This window comes from Gossypium arboreum, chromosome 12 (assembly GCF_025698485.1).
Source record: "Gossypium arboreum isolate Shixiya-1 chromosome 12, ASM2569848v2, whole genome shotgun sequence".
NCBI lineage: Eukaryota > Viridiplantae > Streptophyta > Magnoliopsida > Malvales > Malvaceae > Gossypium > Gossypium arboreum.
This window is the reverse complement of record NC_069081.1, coordinates 9,978,350-10,000,000: the sequence shown is the minus strand read 5'-3', so window position 1 is coordinate 10,000,000 and position 21,651 is coordinate 9,978,350.

Below are 21,651 nucleotides of genomic sequence, written 5' to 3'. Positions count from 1 at the left end.
CTACGACCTTAGCACAACGAACGAACAAGTCAACTATATGGGTAATAATTCTAGACCTCAGAATAATCCCTACAATAATACTTACAATGCAGGTTGGAGGAACCATTCCAACTTCTTTTGGGGTGTTCAAGGAAACCAGAGATAACGACCCTCTCCAGCTCTTCAACAATAACCTTACCAGTAAGAGAAAAAGCCAAACCTTGAGGAGATGTTGACGAAGTTTATTTTGGTGTCAGAAACTCACTTCTAAAATATCGAAACAGCATTTAAAAATCAGCAAGCATCAATTCAAGGGCTCAAGAATCAAATAGGCCAGCTGGTTAAGATGATTTCAGAAAGACCACAAGGTAGCTTGCCAAGTAATATCGAAACTAACCTAAGAGAAAAACTTCACGCGATCATTGTAAGAGATGAAGAAGGGTTAGTTAAACTTGAACCAGAACCAAGGCAGGAAACTATGGTAAATAAAGGTAAGTTTGAGGTGAGCCACAATGGACAGAAACTGGTAAGTAAAGAATACAAACCTCGTGTGCCGTACCCCAATGCGACGAAGAAAGACCATACCAATGAGCAATTTGGTAAATTTCTTAAACTCTTGAAAAAGTTACATATTAACTTACTGTTTATTGAAGCTCTTTTGCAAATGCCCAACGTAGTTAAATTTTTAAAGGACCTTTTAGCAAACAAATGGAAGTTAGATGATACGTTGCACGTGAAGCTAAATGTAGTCTGCTCAGCCATTCTACAGAATAAACTACCCAACAAATTGAAAGATCCAGAGAGTTTTACTATTCCTTGTTTAATTGGTTGTTTAAATGTTAACAATACTTTGGCTGATTTAAGGGGAGTACTAATGTTATGCCTTATAAAATGTTTAAGCAACTAGGTTTTGGGAAACCTAAACACATTAGGATGAGCATTCAATTGGCAGATAGAACAATTAGATTTCCTAGAGGTATTGTTGAAGACGTACTTGTGAAAATAGATAAATTTATATTCCTAGTGGATTTTGTTGTTTTAGACATGGATGAGGATAGCGACGTTCCTTTAATTTTAGGACGACCTTTTTTAGCGACTGCTAGAACCATTATAGATGTTGGTATAGGTGAGTTGATACTTCGTGTAGGTGATGACATGATCAAACTGCAAGCTAGTGACTCTGCTAAGATATCTAGTGATCAATATGATTACACGAGTTCTGTTAATATGAATAACATCGTGGCTAAAACTTCTTTGCAGGAGACCCCTAGGAAAAACGTGATAGAGCCACGATCTAGTCTTTGTGACAAAAACAAAACAACTTACAAGGTACAAAGGCTTCAGATTGATGAACTAGACAAATGGCGGTCACATGTCAAGGAGAAACCAAGAATACACGATGCGAAGCCAAAACTACGCCATGATGAGCACAGGGATGGAACAAACCAATTTAAGGTTAGGGACCAAGTTTTAGTAGATGAAACTGACCTTCGAATAACCACTTTAGAGCTTAACGCAAACGGAGCAACTCCTTTCACGGTACTCAATGTCTTACCATACGGTACAGTTGAGGTATTTCATTCTCATTTTGGCATTTTTAAGGTAAACATTAGTCGACTTAAACGTTATTTGAATAAAAGAATTGATAGTGAGAAAGAAGAGTCTTGACTCCGCGAACTATTGTGATCATGGGAATACGAGGTAAGTCAAGCTTAGACTATAAATAAGCACTTCTCGGGAGGCAACCCGAGTACTAACACTGCTAATTTCCTCATCTTAGACTCTAAATAAGAGCTTTTCGGGAGGCAACCCGAGTATTAACATTGCTAATTTCCTCATTTTTTATTTCATATTATTTCTTTAAAATTAACTAAACATTATTGACCTACACGGCCTAGACACACGGGCGTGTCCTAGGCCGTGCGACTTAACATGGGTGCGATAATGAGTTACACGGTCGTTCGATATGGCCGTGTGAAACACAAGGCCTGGACACATGGGTGTCCTAGGCCGTGTGAATCTTGGGACCTAGTTTTTTAATTTTAGAGGAAATTGACAGAGAATTACATGGCCAGGCAACACGGTCGTGTAACCCATACGGCCGGACACACGGGCTTGTCCTTGGCCGTGTGGCCCCTGAAGCTTAATTCCCCACAAGTCGATGGGGACGCAGGCTTAAAAGAGGCCACATGGGTGTTTGATACGATCATGTGGCCCAAAACGGCTTGGACACATGGGCGTGTCCTAGGCCGTGTGAAAGCTGGAGCTAAATTTTTTAATTTTAAAACAACTCAGAGAGGTACATAGGCAAGGCACACGGCCGTGTGTTCGGTCACACGGACGTGTGGGAGTCCACACGGGCGTGGGTGAAGCGAAAGTAATTGCACATGGCCGTGCGACACGGTCTATGAACCACACGGCCTGAACACACGGGCGTGTCATAGGCCGTTTAAAGATTGGGCTTTCAATTTTATTACACACGGGCTAGGGAAAATCCACACGGGTGTGTGACACAACCGTGTGGCCCAACACGGGCCTAACACGATCATGTCACCCCTTTTAACCCTCAATCCCTAATTTTCTTTTTAATTTTTTCTTCTTCCCCAACTCACCTAACCCTAGCCGCCACAACACCCCTACGCCCTATCGCCTGACCACCAGCTTCTCTTTCGTCGCACACCCACGCACAAGAGCAATAACCCCACCGGCCCCTTAACCCTTTCTTTCTTTCCCCTCCCGCTTCCCTCTCTCCTGACCAGTCAACCCCCACGTCCCAGAAAACCCCCTCCAACCAGCTCAAACCAAATCCGCACCTTCTCCAGCAGCACCGACCCCCACCCTGTCGCACGCCCCTCGCTTTGACCACCATGTTACCATCATTCTCTCGAGCTCTGGTCACCACCCTCAGTTTCCCTTTTTATTTATTTATTTATTTTTCTTTATTTTTATTTTTATTTATTATTATTATTCTTATCTGTTATTGGTCAATTATTATTTCTTTATTATTTCTTTATTATTATTGTGTTTTGTTCTTATTTTTATTAGTTCTATTATTAATTTATGATTATTAGTTATTATTGCTTATTTGACTTATTCACCATTGTACATGAATTTGTGTTTACTGATGAAATTTGGATGGTTCTTTATTTCGTTATTGCCTTAGTTGATGCTCGATACTAGTTATATTATCTGATTCAATAGGATTTTACATTAATTGATTCCATTGTTGATTCTTCTCTTGTTAGTTTTTAATTATTCATTTTACATTCTTAATTCTTACCAGTTTAGTTATTAATACTACACTCTTGTTTGGTGTCATTTTTTTCTTAATCTACTTGATGCGATTTGCTTAGAATTAATATTTCTTATCAGCTTATGCCTATAATGTGATTCGTCAAATTAACTTATTTGAGTGCTTTATTTCAGGTTTATTATGACGAACACATGCAAAACTCTAAAGTTGCCGTCCCCGCTTTGAAAATGCGGAAGGGACTCGGCGCAACCTCCTCCTCGAGCGCATCTGCCAAGGCTCGTCAACCCTATATCTGATTTACGACGGGCTCCCAGGAGGATCTGCACTAGCTTCATCGAGTGCGACCACTCGGTTTGGGCCGCTGCATTGATTGGGCCATATTATAACAAGTCCGATTAGCTGATGCTGTGTGCGCGATTATTGGCACAGCCCTGTGGGATAAGTTCTTCACCGTTATCGAGCCCACTTACACGGAGCTTACCTTAGAGTTTGGCGCCACATTTTCGGTCCAACTGGTCATGTCGATCCATGATGAGCCAGGCACCATCACCTTTCGCCTTGGCGGGTTGGTGCGACACATGAGTGTTCCAGAGTTCGGTGCTACTTTGGGACTCTACACAGAGGAGTTCATGAGCGCCGATGACTTCTTTCTCTTTATCGGCATATTCCTCACTCGCCTTAGTATTGTTGTACTGATCTCACGGGTGGCCTAAAATCTTATGAAGCTAGTCGCTTGAAGGCGACTTCTCTCCCATCGGCCCTACGGTACCTCCATGCTCTTCTAGCTCATATGTTGACAGGTCAGAGAGAGAGCACATGAGTGGTTAGTACTTATGATGCCTATTTTCTATGGAGCACAGCTACCAGACATGTCTTTGATTTGGCGTACTTCATCGCGCTCGCCTTTCGCCATCAGACTGAACGCCACAAGAAGGGCCCCATCTGTCTAGGCCTTTACGTGATTCACCTCACTCGACACTTCAATTTACTTGACATACTGGAGCAGTCCTCGGCACTTACCCTCATTGGTCTGATGTCCCCTCAGGGCATCTCGAGCATGATCCACATGGAGATGATTGAGTGGGGATGTGGAGTAGACCTCCATCAGTAAAGACTGTTCCAGTCTGACGTTCAACATGACCGAGAGGACTACACTGATGATGTTCCTCCCTACCACGAGGATCCACCTTCACCACCACCTTCGAGTCATTGCCCTACTCATTCTGCTGTGGCCTTCGAGGACCTCTCCGAGCAATTTACTCATTTTGAGCAACAGTGTTTTCAGAGGTTCGACAACATCAATGCAACTCTGCAGCAGATTTTTCAGTATCTCCATATTGCTCCTCTAGCGCCACCAGCTCGCGACATTGATCAGTCTAATGATAAGGACCATTAAGTCCGTTTGTCTTTATGTTTATTGTTATTTTTATTTTTATTTTTCTTCTTATGTTTATTTTATCTTTATATTTTGAACTGTGTTTTTCTTTTTAGTAATTGTTTCTAATCAAGTTTTAATCCTTTAATCCTCTTCAGTATTTGTGTTTATTTTCTTATTAGTTGCTCAGAATCATACACTCCCTCTACATTTATCAACAATTTTGCTTTTCACTATTTTGGGACTTTAATCCATCATTCAAGGCAGTTTTAGTTTTCTCCCTCTCTTATGATATTCTGTTTATATTATGATTATATTTGTTTGTACATTGAGGACAATGTACATCTTAAGTGTGGGGAGGTTATTTACATGATTATTTGAAAATCCATGAATTATGCATTGTACTTAAGTAATTTTCTTATATTACTTTAGAATGAATTTTCCTCGATGTATGATTCTTATTGATATGTTTTAGATTAAATTCATAGGTATTTGTGCATTGGTGGTTTAAACTTTAAGACACTAGAGAATCAAGCATGATAAGTCTATTTTCAGAATTAAAATTTTCTAGGTTGTTTCCCTAAATTTAAATATTACCTTGAAATTTGAGATTTGCAAGATTGACATCAAAAACCATTAATTTTTGTGAGATTTTGAGCCTTTAGAGCATATAATTTTCTTGCTCACTTTATTAATTGTTATGAGTGTGTTAGTATTGATTTGTTATTCTAGAACTTGCTTCAATTATACATGTCAAGGCCATACCTTTGAATTGATATGCTGAGATGATAAAGGCACCTAGGGTCCAACCCACTTATCCCATAAGCCTACCTTCATATTTAACCCTTAGTGAACCCCCTTTAAATCTAACAAATCGTTTCTTGATTTACCCATTAATATTAACCCATAACTTATTTTTGATTCTTTGAGAATTGTTTCCCGTTTTATTGACTCCCTTTTTGTCGAGATTTGATTTGGTTAGTTGCTTAACTATGTTCTTTTGTTTTAGTTGTTAAATTTTCTCTTATTATCTATTGTTCTTTAAAAAAATGAAAAAAAACTGAAAAAAAATTCATTTATGTTGATTATTACTAGTTTATGTTTTTTAGCTTAAGTAGTTAAATTCATATTTTGAGAAGAAGCTAATGTTATTCTTTAATAATTTCGATTAATGTAATTATTCAGTATTAGTTTATTTTTCTAGTTAGGTAATTTATCAATTTGATCTCGATTCTAACCTTCTTTTTTAGCCTTTATCCACACCTTTAACCCAAGCCCCGTTACAACCCTTTAAAGACCTTTTGATTTGTGTATTATATCATTTTATAGTGGTGGAGATCTAATTTTTATGCAAGACTATGGTAATGACTTTTCATAATTGACTTTTGGGTGCTTAATTTTTGAACCTAAAACACTTTGAGTGAATCTTTAGTGAGGATGTAAAATCTTGTCGATTTTGATTAAAGGTAATTACTTAGATAAGGGGAGATACCTATGTTTTCATGTCTTAAAAAATGTGTGACTTGGATTGTTTGAATTTTTAGGGCTCTTTTAGTTTAATTATCAATGCGTGATTATTTTTGAATTATGACAAAACAATATTGATGAGAATTACAGTTGAGAAAGATTAATTTTAATTGTGAGTTGAGGATTTTGCTTGAGGACAAGCAAATGTTTAAGTGTGGAGATATTTGATAAGCCATAAAAGTAACATGTTTTTAATCCTATTCTTGATTACGTTTTTGGATGATTTATTATATGAATTAGTGAATTTGATGCTCTTAATCTTTTAAATTCATGTTTCTATACTTAGGTGAGCATAAGGGAGCAAAAGAAGCGAAAAATGAGCCAAAATCGGGCAAAAAGAGCTATTTCCAGGATCCACACGGCCTGGGCATTTCCACACGGGCTGGCCACATGCCCATGTGAGCCTCACGGGTTGGCCACATGCCCATGTGCCAGTCTGTGTCGATTTTGCACCCTGCTTCCTTGTTACACAGAAAAACCCAATTTTTAGGGTTTCTGAGCATTCTAAAGTCTATAAATTCACACTAGAAGAGGACCTAAAGGGGACATACAGAGTAGAATGCAGAAAATACTCGAAGAACAATGACAGACTCAACTCAGAAGCAGGATCTCCTTCAAGATTGAAGATCTCCATTCAATTTCTTAGAAGTTTTTGGGTTTCATTATGTTTTGTTGTTTTCCTATTTTTTAGATGTTTTCCTTTCCAAGTATGAACTAAATTTCCTAAATACCTAGGGAAGATGAAACCTATGACAAATCTTATTATTTGATTTTTCTGAATTACATGATAAATATTTGTCCTTGATCTCAATTATGTTTACTTATCTTCATGTTTAATGTTTTCAGGATATTAATTCATGATTGATGTGCTTATTCAGTGGAACAAAAGTCTCTGTTTAAGAGTAGATCTGGCATAATTGAGTGCAGTTGCATGCAATCCTAGAAATAGGATGACATAAATCTACCTGATTATAGTCAAATCTAATAAGGGAAACCATAGATCGAGTTAATACGATGATAGGGGTTTTAATTAGAAAGAGATTTTTAATTAATCAACCTAGAGTCAGTTATTTTTACTCTCGAAAGAGATATTAATATAATTTAGGGATTTTTACGAATCAAGTCAAATAAATAAATCGTTTAATTCAGATTTAGAATAATAAGTGAAGTCTAGGTGGATTCTTCCTAGGTATTGTCTCTCTCATAAGTTTTCTTCGATTATTTTCCCAATTTGCTCTCTGTCACTTAGTAATTAGTTTAGTTTAATTTTAGATTAAAAACAAATCCTTCAATTTATTCAGCTAAATAATAAAAAGATAGTAACTACTAGTACTTCTAGTCTTAGTGGATACTATATTCCCAACTCACTATAGCTATACTACCATTCAATAGGTGCGCTTGCCTTTGTTGTATTTTAGTTAGTTTGTGACGTCATCAATTATTTATCATAACTTGTTGGCATGAGGCATACAAGTGATGGTTCATGTAAAATATCACATCCTTGTACATATATACAAAAAGTTTTGTTCTCAAAAGATATGGTTTAGGTACTTATTGGAGGCATTTATTTCATAAATTCTACTAAACCATTTTATTCACATAAGCAACAGGTTTTGCGATAGTTATTCGAACAAACAATCTAGCATACAATATTATTTTAAAGCCTGAGAAATAAATTCATTAAGATTAACAAGAATTGTCTCAATTGCATAATCTGAAAGTTTTGTTCTTACACTAATAATCAAATAAGTAATCTCACAAACTATAGGTTACGAGTTAATAACTTATATGTGAGTATCTTGTAAATGCATCTACCAAAATAATATCAAAACAAAAAACCACTTGTTAGATAAATGGGCCCATATTTCTTTTAGAAATGCAATAGATTCAATCTCAACTCTTTCTAATGAGGTTTAATTTTCTTTGAGAACAAGCAACACTTGATAAATGAAGAATCTTAAGGTTCTTTAATCAATATTCATGTAAATTCATATCTTTTCGCATCATTATTGATCGGGATGGTCTAACCAATCATGCCAACTAATTAGTATATTTAGACTAGTAAACTTTTGATTTACTATGCACATGATTCCACAATACTAATGTAAACTTCTAGTTTACCATCTCATGTGATTTAACCATACAAACATATATACTAGCATTGTTTCGAAGAAAACACCAAATAGAACATAGAACATTAACCTTAATACAATATAGCCAAAGCCAAAGCCCACATGTAGTTGTTGCAAATAGAATTTATCAAATTTAAAAATATGAATAAACAAATATCTTCTTTGCATAGATATATGTGCAAAATTAAGCAAAGTGCATGATCATACCATAAATGCACTCAACACCAATCTTATCATTAGTCTTCACATTATGTTAATTTTTTTCCATTTCTGGTGTAAGAAGACTATTATTACCATCCATTTTATGATTATTATGAAGTCATTTATGACGTCCACATCAAAGATTGCGTCTTTATATATTGCTACATTTACTTTAAGGAATGGAGTAAATCTAATACAATGAGCTTTATGGTTTTTCATTTATTAGCTCGTTATTTAATTCAACCATAAGTAAATGAGACATTAATTCATAAAATATCTTAAAACCTTTTCATTGTATTGCTACTACATAAGCACATTCGCAACATGAAAAGTTGAAAAAACATTTCTCTAACAGGTTCTCATTTGTAATATTATTCCTACATAATTGAGAACTCATATTAAATATTGTAGTTATACTCACTTATAGATTTAAATTATTGCAACTTCATGTACATTTAATCATAACGAGCTTTAGATAAATTTATCATATTCCGATGGTCATTTCTTTTGCTTAAATTAATCAACAATTCAAGTGGATCTTTCACAGTCAAAACTCAATCTTTCTCTATCCTTTTCGAAATAAATATAGATACCCCAGTATCATGCATAATATAATTCGATAATCTACTAAAACATGTAGACATTCATAGCAAGACTGATTTGTACTAAATCTAACATTTTCCTCATTCATAATCTCGATATGAGATCCGTTATAATGAATATTTTTTAAAGCTAATGCGTTAATAATCACAAATTTTGTTCTTTCAGATATTGATATATTAGCTCTTTTGTACAGGTAACCAAATATTGCAATAATATTGGTTTATTTCAGTACCAAATTAGATATTGCTTTCTATCTGTAAAGATGGTATTCATTGTTACATTGTCAGCGACACACACACACACACACATATATATATATATATATATATATAAAGAATATTAATATAGTTGAACGAAATATTTGGACATACGACAGGTACATGGTCAATGATTTTAAATATCACATTAACAACAAAAGTTATTAATTCACTGTGGAGAATTAAGCTCTTTTCAACACTTAATGAGCATGCACTCAAGTAATTTCATATCTTTTTATTTAGTTTGTAGTCTTAGTTAGTTTTGCATTTGAATCCAAGAAAATGAGCTTTTAGTGTTGTTTTATGACCTGTTAGGCCAATTCGGGCCTAAAAAAGAACTAACTTGTTGGTTAAGTGTGCCAAAAAATATTGTAGGCCGATGAGTTAGTGGACTGGCCTGAATGTTGCAACATTCAGAGGGAATGTCATGACAAGGAAGCTAACCTTAACACATAGATGAATTTTGAGTACAACTCCAAGAGTTGACCTACGACAATCAATGCCACGACAACCCCCAAACCATGTCGCGACACCCAAGTTCAAACCTAGAAGGAAAACATACAACCCCTAGCCCATATCTGGTGCACGTACGTTAGGGTGAGGTAAGTTATGTCTACCATTTGAAGAGTTATCATTTTAACACCCCAAACCGTACCTAGACGTTATGGTCGAATTTGGAGGAATTGCATTAGTTTGTTTAAAAACCTAAAAACTTAAATCCAACTTTAGAAATCATGAGTTCTGAAAATATTATTTAGGGGAAAAAAATTTCAAGTTATTTATGAAATCAGGTGCAAGTTTATATATTTCACAGAAAAACACTTAATTTGATACTTAGATTTGTAGTAGAAATTTTGGAGTAGTTAATTCAAAAATCGTGATTTAGATTTGGGAAAACGTATGTTTATTGATTGTGCATATTCTAAAACTCAAGATGTGAACTTATGTAAAACTTATATCAAATGTGTAGCAGAAAACCCATATTTGTTTAACTTTAAAAATTAAGTCTTCCTTTAACTTAATAGAAATCATGCAGAAGACTTTAGCTAAATAGCAAACAAAAAACCGAAACCCAAACCTAAAACAAAATCTGAAACTTAGTCCAAAAAACTTAATTAAAAATAATCCAAACTATAATATCAATTTAACCGAAAAAATGATCCGAGCTCCTGCACGCTGTTCGGTCCTAAATTTGCTGATTACCTGAAATGGTTATTGTAATAAGTACGCAAGTAAAAAAGTTATCGTCTCCACAGAGATTGTGTATGTTAATCAATATATTGCAAAATTAAAGTTAACAATTTGATGATAAAAGCACAATATCTTGAGTGATGGGTGATTAACTAAATTAAATTATCTAGATGCAAGATTGATCCCTAATGCATTTAAACTAAATGCGAAGTATGAAATGAAATGTATGAATGAATTTAGCAAAAACACAAACTTCAACAATTAATAACATGAATAGGCTAGGATAATTACATCATTCAACTTAGCTTATTTTTATCATGCCTAATAGTGTTCGTAAATTGTTCCATGGCAACTCGATCTTTCATGAGTTTGAAAACCAAATTAAGTCCTTTCGTAATATTTTACTTAGTAAAACATGCATTTTACTGATCATATTAAACTAAGGGTTTCTTAAGATTCATGTGAAGTAACAGAGGCAGGTTATGTTTGAAACAAATTAATCACATAAACCTAAAAACTATGCAAGATAATAGAGCTTGTTAAAGTTATTGTGAACCTTTAATTTAGTCGGGTTAGGATCTAAATTAAGAATGCACATTTCAATTATTGTATCCACTAGCCGTCATTTGGTTAGGATCACTTAGCTAATTCTAATGCATCCAATCACGTATGAATGAAATACATACTTGAGCTTAATTGAAAACATGATCGACTGAGGCACAAACACTATAGACATGATTTAAACAAATTTCATTAAATAAATGCAATCATCCTAGCTAAACAAAATTAAGCTACCATTGTTGATAATAAGATAATAAAGTACATTGCAAACAAAGTTAAAATAAAATAAAAAGTAAATGAAGAATAAACTCTGTTGAATCAATAGTCTTGTAAACTTTGATTGAAGATGTTTTCCTCCGATCCTTGTGTTGCTCCTCTGCTAATGGATTTTGAAGGTGGCCGGCCAAGAGATAATCTTAGAAAGGTTTTTGGCTAAGAAAGAAAATATGGGATGCTATGCGTGGAAATGAAGAGAGGAAATGAGAGAATGAATGATGATTGAGAGATGTGAAGAATGAGGCATGTAGGGATGAGGGATGATTGAAATGGGGAATGAGTGGGGGTATTTATACTTGAAATAGATGGTAAAATTTACTAAAAATAGGGATTAGAATCCCTTCATTTTCTCTATTTCTTGGCCGACCACATTTTGTGGAAGAAGGTGGATGATGGTTCCTTTATTTGAGCATAAAATCATGCTAAATTTAGGCATGGGTTAGATAGTTTCAAGGGAAATCTTTGTGTGCTGATTTCCAATAATTCTCCAAATGTAGGGACCTCTAATAAATATCCCAAAATGGATTTTTGGGTAGCCAACATGCTTTTGTCAAATTTGGGCTTGACTCCCCCTTTTTGGACAATTTTGTGACCCATTAAATAATCAGACTTGTCCACCATGTAGCATCATTTTTACTGGGTCAAAATAAAACCTTGTTGACCCTTAACATGATTTTTCTGTCCAACATAGGAAATAAATAGCTTATGTTCATGAAACTTTATAATAAGCTCTTTATTAAATCAACTTCATGGTCCACTACACAATTAAATATAACACATTAATAAATAACATGAAATAATTTAATTTATGCATAAAATTCATGTAATAAAGCACAAATTTGCATATTTTACAAATTCATGTCCATTATCGAGGTTTAAGCAAAATTCACTAAATTAATTAACAATTATTCAAGATTAGTATTATTTTTAAGTAAAAAGGTGGTAAAAGCTACTAGAGAAAACCTATATAAATTAGAGTTTACAGTCATATACAGAAGGGTGAGTTATAAAGCTTAGTACGTAACTAAATTCAAACAGAAATACAAATAAGATATTAAGCAGATCAAACATTGCAAAGAAACTTATCAAATTCAAATAGCAAAATTGTGCGCAAATGGTTATGACAATGAAGTATTTTCGAAAAATATAATGTAGATTTACAGAAAAATTTCTAACTCCATTACACGCCAAAAAGAGTTCCCCAGAACTCGTCCATCCAAAACACACCAACAGATAATTGTATTGTCCACTAGTTGTATTGTCCACTAGAGTTGCAGTTAAAACTGCTAGATCAGATATATGTGGTCAAGCCACTATATTGCAGCTAAGCTGCCAAAACATATATGTGTGGTCGAGCCACTATAAATGTAGTCAAGCTACCATAATAGAAATGTGGTTAAACCACCAAATAGTGCAAATCATTAAACTGGTAGAACTTTCTCCTTACAATATTATCCCAACCCCATGTAATGTGACATGGCATACAAATACAAAATATGAATGAAGTGCATGTAAGACATGCAGTTGTACAATAATTGAAATCGAAGGGTATGGAATTTCATGCTTTGTAGAACAGATGTGTCACAAACAACAAAAGCAAATTAGTTTCGCCATAAAGTCACATACATGGTCATATAACAGATTCAGAAATATACAAATTAGCATAATCAGATATCATATACAGACATAGCGAATTAGAAACATATCATCAGAACTATCAGTATATGGATCACACAAATATATTTCACATACCTTTTCCACGTTACCTATAGTATCATTCTATCAGATATCATGTTTTCAAGTTCATTCTACTCAAACACTCACACGACACAAGCAACAAAAATAAATCCCTTGTTCACACAAGGATTCGAACTTCGGACCTCCAGGCACTTAACACTCCACTTAACCACTAGACCAGCAGGCCCATTTTGATATATTTTATCAACATTTATTTATAAGCCTACTGGCTAGAGATAGGGGTTTATTCATTTAAAAGCAAAAATTTTCCTAAGCTAAAGTTTGAACTTAAGACCTCTCAGACACTTCCCAGAACACTTAACCACTGAGGCAGACAAAGTTGTGTCAAATTTTAACAGAATAAAAAATATAAATTTTGGGGCGTTACAACTCTACCCCCCCAAAAGAAAATTTCGGCCTTGAAATTTACCTAATCAGAATAGGTGAGGGTATTGCTGACGCATCGCATCCTCAGGCTCCCACGTGGCCTCCACAGTGCTATGATTACGCTAGAGAACCTTAACCAATGGAACTGATTTCCTCCTCATAACCTTTACATTCCTATCCAATATCTGTACCGGCTCCTACTTAAATGTTACATCAGACCTAACCTCAATCTCCTCAACTGGCACAAAATGTGTGGGATCAGAGCGATAACGCCTTAACATAGAGACGTGGAACACGTCGTGAATCTGATCCAACTATGGAGGTAGCTCCAACTGGTAAGCAACTGGTCTTACTCGTCTCAGAATGTGGTAAGGCCCAATAAATCTAGGGCTCAGCTTGCCCTTGCGACCAAACCTCAAAACCTTCTTCCAAGGTGAGACCTTCAGAAACATGAAGTCCTCCACAGAATACTCAATCTCTCACCTCTTCAGATAAGCATAAGACTTTTTCTTGTCAGAAGCTGCCTTCAGACGGCTCCTAATCAGCTAAACCTCAGTATCAGAAACTAGCTTAGGACCCAGAACACTCCGCTCACCCAACTTAGTCCAACACGAAGGAGTATGGTACTTATAACCATATAGAGCCTCGTAAGGTGTCATTTGTATACTAGATTATAACTGTTGTTATAAACAAACTCTGCTAGCGGTAATACTCCTCCCAACTGCCACAGAAATTAATCATGCAACTTTTTAACGTGTCCTCCAGTACCTGAATCACCCTATCTGATTGACTATCTATCTGAGGATGAAAAGCAGTACTGAAGTCCAATCTAGTACCCAGAGCTTCATGAAGCTTCTTCCAGAACCAAGACGTGAAGCGAGGATCCCTGTCAGAGTTGATCCAGACCGGTATCCCATGCAGTCTCACTATCTTAGACATATGCAATTTAGCTAACTTTTTTAGAGAGTAGTCAGTGCGAATAGGTATGAAATGGGTGGACTTGGTCAATCCATCCATGATGACCCATAGTGAATCCTTCTTAATGGGCGTTAGGGACAACCCACTAACGAAGTCCATAGTCACTCGTTCCTACTTCCAAAGTGGAATCTTAACTGGCTGAAATAACCCCAAAGGCAACTGATGCTCAGCCTTAACCTGCTAACATGTCAGACATTTACCCACAAAGTATGTAACTTCACGCTTAAGACCTGGCAACCAATATAACTCACGAAGGTTCTGGTACATCTTATGTTCGCCAGGATGCATAGCATAAGGGCTACTATGCGCCTCTCACAGTATAGACTGCCTCAACTCGGTATCTTTTGAAACATAGATTCTCTCACAAAAACAAAGTACTCTTTCACTATTTACTCTAAAATACACAGTATCCCCACTCTCAACTTGTTAAAAGTGAAGACCCAACAACTCTTCCTCCATCATTTTATCTTTAATCTTATCCATCCACGTCGATTTAACTTGAAGTTCGGCCAACAAACTATCATCATCAAATAATCTGAGGTGAGCAAACATCACCCTCAGATTAGTTATGGCTCTACGGCTCAGTGCATCGGCCACCATATTGGCTTTACCCGGATGGTATTCGATCGTACAGTCATAGTCTTTAACCAGCTCAATCTATCTATGCTGCCTAAAATTTAACTCCTTCTGAGTGAGGAGATACTTGACACTCTTGTGATCCGTATAGATGATACACCTTTCACCATATGGATAATGCCTCTAGATTTTAAGTGTAAAAACCACTGCGGCCAACTCCAGGTCGTGTGTCAGATAATTAGCCTCATGAGTCTTAAGTTGATGAGACGCATAAGTTACCACCTTACCCTCTTGCATCAACACACATCCCAAACCAACATGTGATGCATCGCTGTAGACAGTGAACTCTTTTCCAGACTCTAGCTATATCAAAATAAGGGCCTCAGTCAGTACAGTCTTGAGCTTCTTAAAGCTCTCTTGTGGCGTATCAGTCTAGTTGAAAGGCACACCCTTGTGTAGCAGCTTGGCCAAAGGTGCTGCAATCAGTGAAAACCCCTCTACAAATCATCAGTAATACCCTGCCAGTCCCAGAAAACTATGAATATCATATACAATTTTAGGTTGCTTCTAATACAAGACAGCCTCAATCTTTTGAGGGTCAACTCTAATCCCCTCGGCCGAAACTACATGCCCTAGAAACGTTACCTCACGTAAACAGAACTCACATTTACTGAATTTGGCGTACAGTTGTTTCTCTCACAGAATCTGTAGAACCACTCTGAGGTGTTCATCATGCTCATCCTCAGTCTCCGAATACACCATTATGTCATTAATAAATACCACTACGAACAGATCCAGATAGGGCTGAAACACTTAATTTATCAGATCCATAAATGCTGCTGGTGCATTAGTCAGGCCAAATGGCATTACTAGGAATTCGTAATGTCCATAACGAGTCTTAAACGCCGTCTTATGCACATCAGCCTTCTTAACTCTCAACTGGTGATACCTTGATCGAAGATCAATCTTAGAAAAATTGAAGCAACTCGGAACTGGTCAAATAGATCGTCTATCATCGGTAGGGGATACTTATTCTTGATGGTCAGCTTATTCAGTTGCTAGTAGTCAATACACATATGTATGGATCCATCCTTCTTTTTCACAAATAGTACTGGTGCTCCCCATGGAGACACACTAGGACGAATGAATTCGCGATCCAGTAACTCTTGAATCTGAGCCTTAAGCTCTACAAGATCTTTCGGTGTCATTCTATAGGGAGCGATGGACACCGGAGCTGTACCAGGAAGAAGGTCGATCTTAAAATCTATTTCACGACTCGGAGGTAACCCCGATAACTATTCTGATATCATTAACTAAAGCATCCCCAGAATCTAAAACACTGATATAGGCCAAATACGTTTCACACCTCTTACGAACCAATTTGTCGGCCCTTAATGCAGAAATCACATTTGATAAGTAATTCCAACGTTCCCCGATTACAACTACCTCTTCAGTTCTCAGTACAACCCGTTTAGTGGCACAATCCAAGCTCACATGATGTTTAACCAGCCAGTTTTTTCCCAGTATTAAATCGAACTCTCCAAAATGAAGTTCCATTAGGTCAACTAGAAAGATAGTCCCTTAAACCTCTAGAGGGACATCCCTAAACAGTTTATTTACCCTTACTGTTTGCCCCAACAAACTCAGTACAATCACCTCACTCGTAGTGCTCTCAACCAAGATACCCAAATTCTCGGACAAAGTATAGGCTATATAAGAGTGAGTGGATCCTATATCTATCAATGCAGTATATGGTAATCATAAATAAGAAACGTACCCGTGATGACATCCGGAGCATCTGCCTCCTCACGACGATGAGCAACATAAACTAGAGCCTGCTGTCTCGCCTCAGCCTGACCTGCACCTCTGCCAGGTGCTCTCCGACCACGGCCCAACTCATTACCACCTCTGGTCTGACCACAGCCTCTCAGTGGCTGCTGAACTGCTCTCAAAGGTGGTGCAGTACCAGTACCCGGGGCTTGCATCTGGTCAGACCTCCGCGAAAAATCCCTAATACGATGCTTTAATGAACTGCACCTCAAACAAGCCCTAGTTCTTTCCCAACACTTGCCCTAATGGCATCTACCACAATCAGTACAAGGCGGCTGTCTAATAGCAGCTATACGAGCCCTAACTCTGATCGGCCCATCAATTCTTTTTTTTCTTAAGCCTCTGAACGAAACTCAAGTGCTCCGATTCCCTCTTATTCCTTCCTCTTTCTATGTTCTGGCGCTCCGCGCGCTTCACTTCTTCAACGATCTTCGCCTTATCAACTAGTGCAACAAAATCTCACTCCCTCTGAGGAGCTATCAGAACCCTCAAACTATCCATGAGGCCATCCTCGAAGCGAGCACATCACTCATACTTAGTCGCTACCATAACTCGCGCATAGCGGCTTAGTCGTAGAAATTCAGCCTCATACTCGACCACTGATCTATCATCCTAGGTCAAACTCAAGAACTCTCTCCTATGGGCATCCACATAACTGGCACCCACATACTTCCTCTATAAGGCAGTCTTGAAGAACTCCAAAGACAATCGATCGGGCTGAGTGCCCTCCTTAACCGTAAGCCACCACTGGTAAGCCTCATCTCTCAACAGTGACACTGCACCTTTTAGTTTCTGCTCGGGGGTGCAGTCTAGATCGTCCATGATTCTCTCTGTGTCCTCAGTCCAATACTCAGCCACATAGGGGCAACCCCAATGACACCCTTGAATATTTTAGCTCTATTAGACCGGAGTCATTCCGTAACTAACCTTCGGCCTCCAGCTTCAGTATTAGGCCCAACGACCCTTTCCAAAATCCTCAACATGGCCTGGGATAGTGCATCGTCCCTAGCCACTCGATCATGAGGCCCAGACTCAGACACAGTCTCTGTAACCAGCGGCACCGACGCCTCGATAGTGTCTAAATTCGGCATATCACCTAATGAAGAGGACTCAGCTTAAGCCCCTCTACTGCCTTTACCACGGCCTCTTGTACCTCATCCACGAGTATCTCGAATGCTCATTATCGAATCGTGTTTATCTAAATTTAACAGTTTTATTCATCAGTTTACAGTTTCAGTAATTGTTTACAAAAGTTTTATGCAAAACAGTATCAGTGATTTGGAGTTTGTTTTCGTACAATGCAGTGTCTATCAATTTAGCTACAGTCTCAGTATACACTATTTTGAGTGCTTTCAGTACAGCCTATCTATAGTAGTCTCAGTATATACTACCCATAGCAGTTTTAATCAAAACATATAACAGTTATAAAGAACATACAGAATAGGCGCTGGAGACTCAGTGTACCACACGTTCAGTAGAAATATTCCAGTATTTAAAAATTAGTTAAAAACAAGTTTTTCTTTTTAAAACCCAAATCCACAGCCGAGTTTTGCAACCTGGCTCTAATACCACTAAATGTAGCCAAACCTAGTGATGCCACGTGATAACGTTTGAAACTAGGTTGTTACGATAAAATAAATTTCCATTTGTTTACACTTGTTAACCCCAAAATCATTACTAATCTAGTCGTACAGTTTTACACGTTTCATTGAGAAAGCTTTTAAAAGCCATTTTGAGTAAATCACATCTTAACAGTTATAAATCCATAAAAATAAATAATAACCCAAATTAAGTAAAAGTCTCAGAAAGTCCGCAATTTACATAAAAAAAATTACCTTAGAGTATAATTAAATTTAAATACCTAAAGTTGAAGTAAAAGTTTAGGTTCGTGTGGCCACCGCCAAGTCCTTCGCTGCACTGATTCATCAAGTCTGGGGATTAGTTGCACAGATTAAGCAGAAAGGGTGAGTTTATGTAAACTCAGTGTATAATTCCTCGTGCAAACAAACAGACAGTATACAAATTAAACTCAGTCTAGGCCTAAGCCCTTTTCAGTATCAGTGACGGTATCAGTTAGGGCTTTAGCTCATCTCAGTACAAAACTAGTCATGCATTTGGGTCTTGGCCCATTAAAGTATCAGTAATTAGTACAGTAATGATTATGCAATAAACAAGTCCTACGCAGCCAGCCTCTACACACCATCTTCGTCCAACCCTACACTTCATGTGGGGATATAATCAACCCACCCATCCCTACACTCCAAAATAGTACCGGAAATGACACTAGACAATAATTTGTAGTTGAGCTGCCAATATATTAGGCTTAAAGCCTTTCAGTACAGTTCCTCCACATATATCATCCCATTCCGATGCAATGCAACATACAGTTATGGCATGCTAGCACATAGTGTCATACATATAATTAGTATAGTATTCTAATCATGCTCAGTAAACAGTCATACATATATCATTCAGTTAAATAGAGATCAAAGCATTGCTTACCTACCTCACAGTAGGTCACAGTCGACTCGGGCGACTCGTGCAACCTTAGTAAACAAATCAGTAAATTAGGCTCACACGCCCATGTGATCTGCCCGTGTGGCCCACACGGTCCAAATTGATTGGGCCCGTGTGTCACACAAGGCCCACCTGGCCATCACACGGCTGTGTTATGCATGCACGGCCTGGCTCGTCCACCACATGTCCATGTTCTGTCACACAGCCTACCACACGGGCGACCAACGCCCGTGTAGCATCAATAGAATACTTTTTTCGCTTTTCGTCGATCCCTATTTTCAATGTTTCAGGTAAACACCTGGTATCATTTGATGCTAAAACGTCCCCCGAGCACTCCAGAACCTTCAGTTGAAGAACAACAGTTCCCACAAAAACTAACACTCTGCTGAGTGATTACAAGCCTTTGAACCCTCTCCTAAATGGCATAAACAATGACATTTGTCAATGAACAGTTAATAACAGTTAACCAAAGGACAAATTTACTTAACTAACACTTACCAAATGATCGCAGCCAAAGGAGGAACGGCACGAAATTGAGTGGGAAAGAATTTGGAAAGAAGAAAGATGAAAAAAAGAATTTCGACAGTAAAAGAAAGGTGAAAACGGCAGCAAGAAAGAACAATAGGAGAAAATCGGTGGAGACCTTTTTAGAGAAAAAGAAAAAAAAATTCGGTAATGGGAAAAAAATACAATCAAATCCTGATAACTATCCTATTCCCCCAATTTACTCCTAAAAACACTCCACTTGACTCCCCACTCATTCCACTACTTAAAATTTCATTCTACTCAAACATTCACACAACACAAGCAGCAAAACAAATCCTTTGTTCACACGGGGATTCGAACTCTGGACCTCCAGCCACTTAGCACTCCACTTAAGCACTAGACCAGCAAGCCCACTCTGATATATTTTATCAACATTTATTTATAAGCCTATTGGCTAGAGATAGGGGTTTATTCATCTAAAAGCAAAAATTTGCCCAAGCTAAAGTTTGAAGTTAAGACCTCTCAGACACTTTCCAGAGCACTTAACCATTGAGGCAGACACAGTTGTGTCAAATTTTAATAGAACCAGAAATATAAATTTTGGTGCGTTACATGCCTAACACTCATCAGTATAACTAAAGTAAAATGTGTGCCCAACACTCATCGAAACATCTGAAATAATATGCATTCAACGCTCGTGAGTATATAATCAAGTATAATGTGTGCCTAGCACTCGTCGGAAGGTTCGAAGTAATATGCGCCCAGTGCTCATCAGTATATAATTGAAGCAAAATGTGTGTCCTGCACTCATTGAACATCCAAAATAATATGCACATAACACTCATTGGTATATCGCCGAAATACAATTTGAACTCAATCTAATTCTATGACATGTCAATTATATCCAACTTTTCTTGAACCGTTAATAGGGTACCAATGTGCAGTTACATTATTCAATCTCATACATATATCATTTCTCATTTAATTTCATAATCACATTTCAATTCATCATCAATTCACGACTTTCTCATATCACATAACATGTTTCAATCCATTTTCATATCACATATTATGTATCAATTAAATCATGCTACTTTCTATTTTGTTCAATTCAGTCCAATATCAATCACAATGAATTAATTTATACAACAATCATGTACTCACCTCGATACTCAATCATTCAATTAACATGAATATGAAAACAAATATATATCTTGAATCATAAATGTACAAATTGAATGCTCATTTCACTTGTCAACGACTCTTGCTTTTCCTTTCCCACTCGACGGCCTAACATCGTCCTTAGCTACATACGATAATTTTAAAAATAAACAATATCAAATTTCATCCAATTCACATTCAAATACAAAACCAAGCATATTTTACATTTTTTTCAATTTAGTCTTTATACGCGGGATATGCATATCTTTTGATATTTAGCATAAGATCAAAATCCAATTTCACATTATTTTATTAGGGACCCTATACTTTCTATTCATGGCATAATTTCATGATATATTTTCAATTTATTCAATTTATTCCCTAATGTCACAAAGTTAACTATCAAGCTTATTTAACTTTATAATTTAGTACTTATCAGGATATAACCTTAATTTCTATCAATTTCAAGCCTAATTCATCAATTTCTCAACAATTGCAACTTGCTAAAAACTCAACAATTGGGAAAATTGTTAGATAGGCCAACTAAATCAAACTCCCATGATCATAAATCTATAAAAATTACACAAAAAATAGCTTAGTTACCTCTAGATTTTAGCTTGGTCG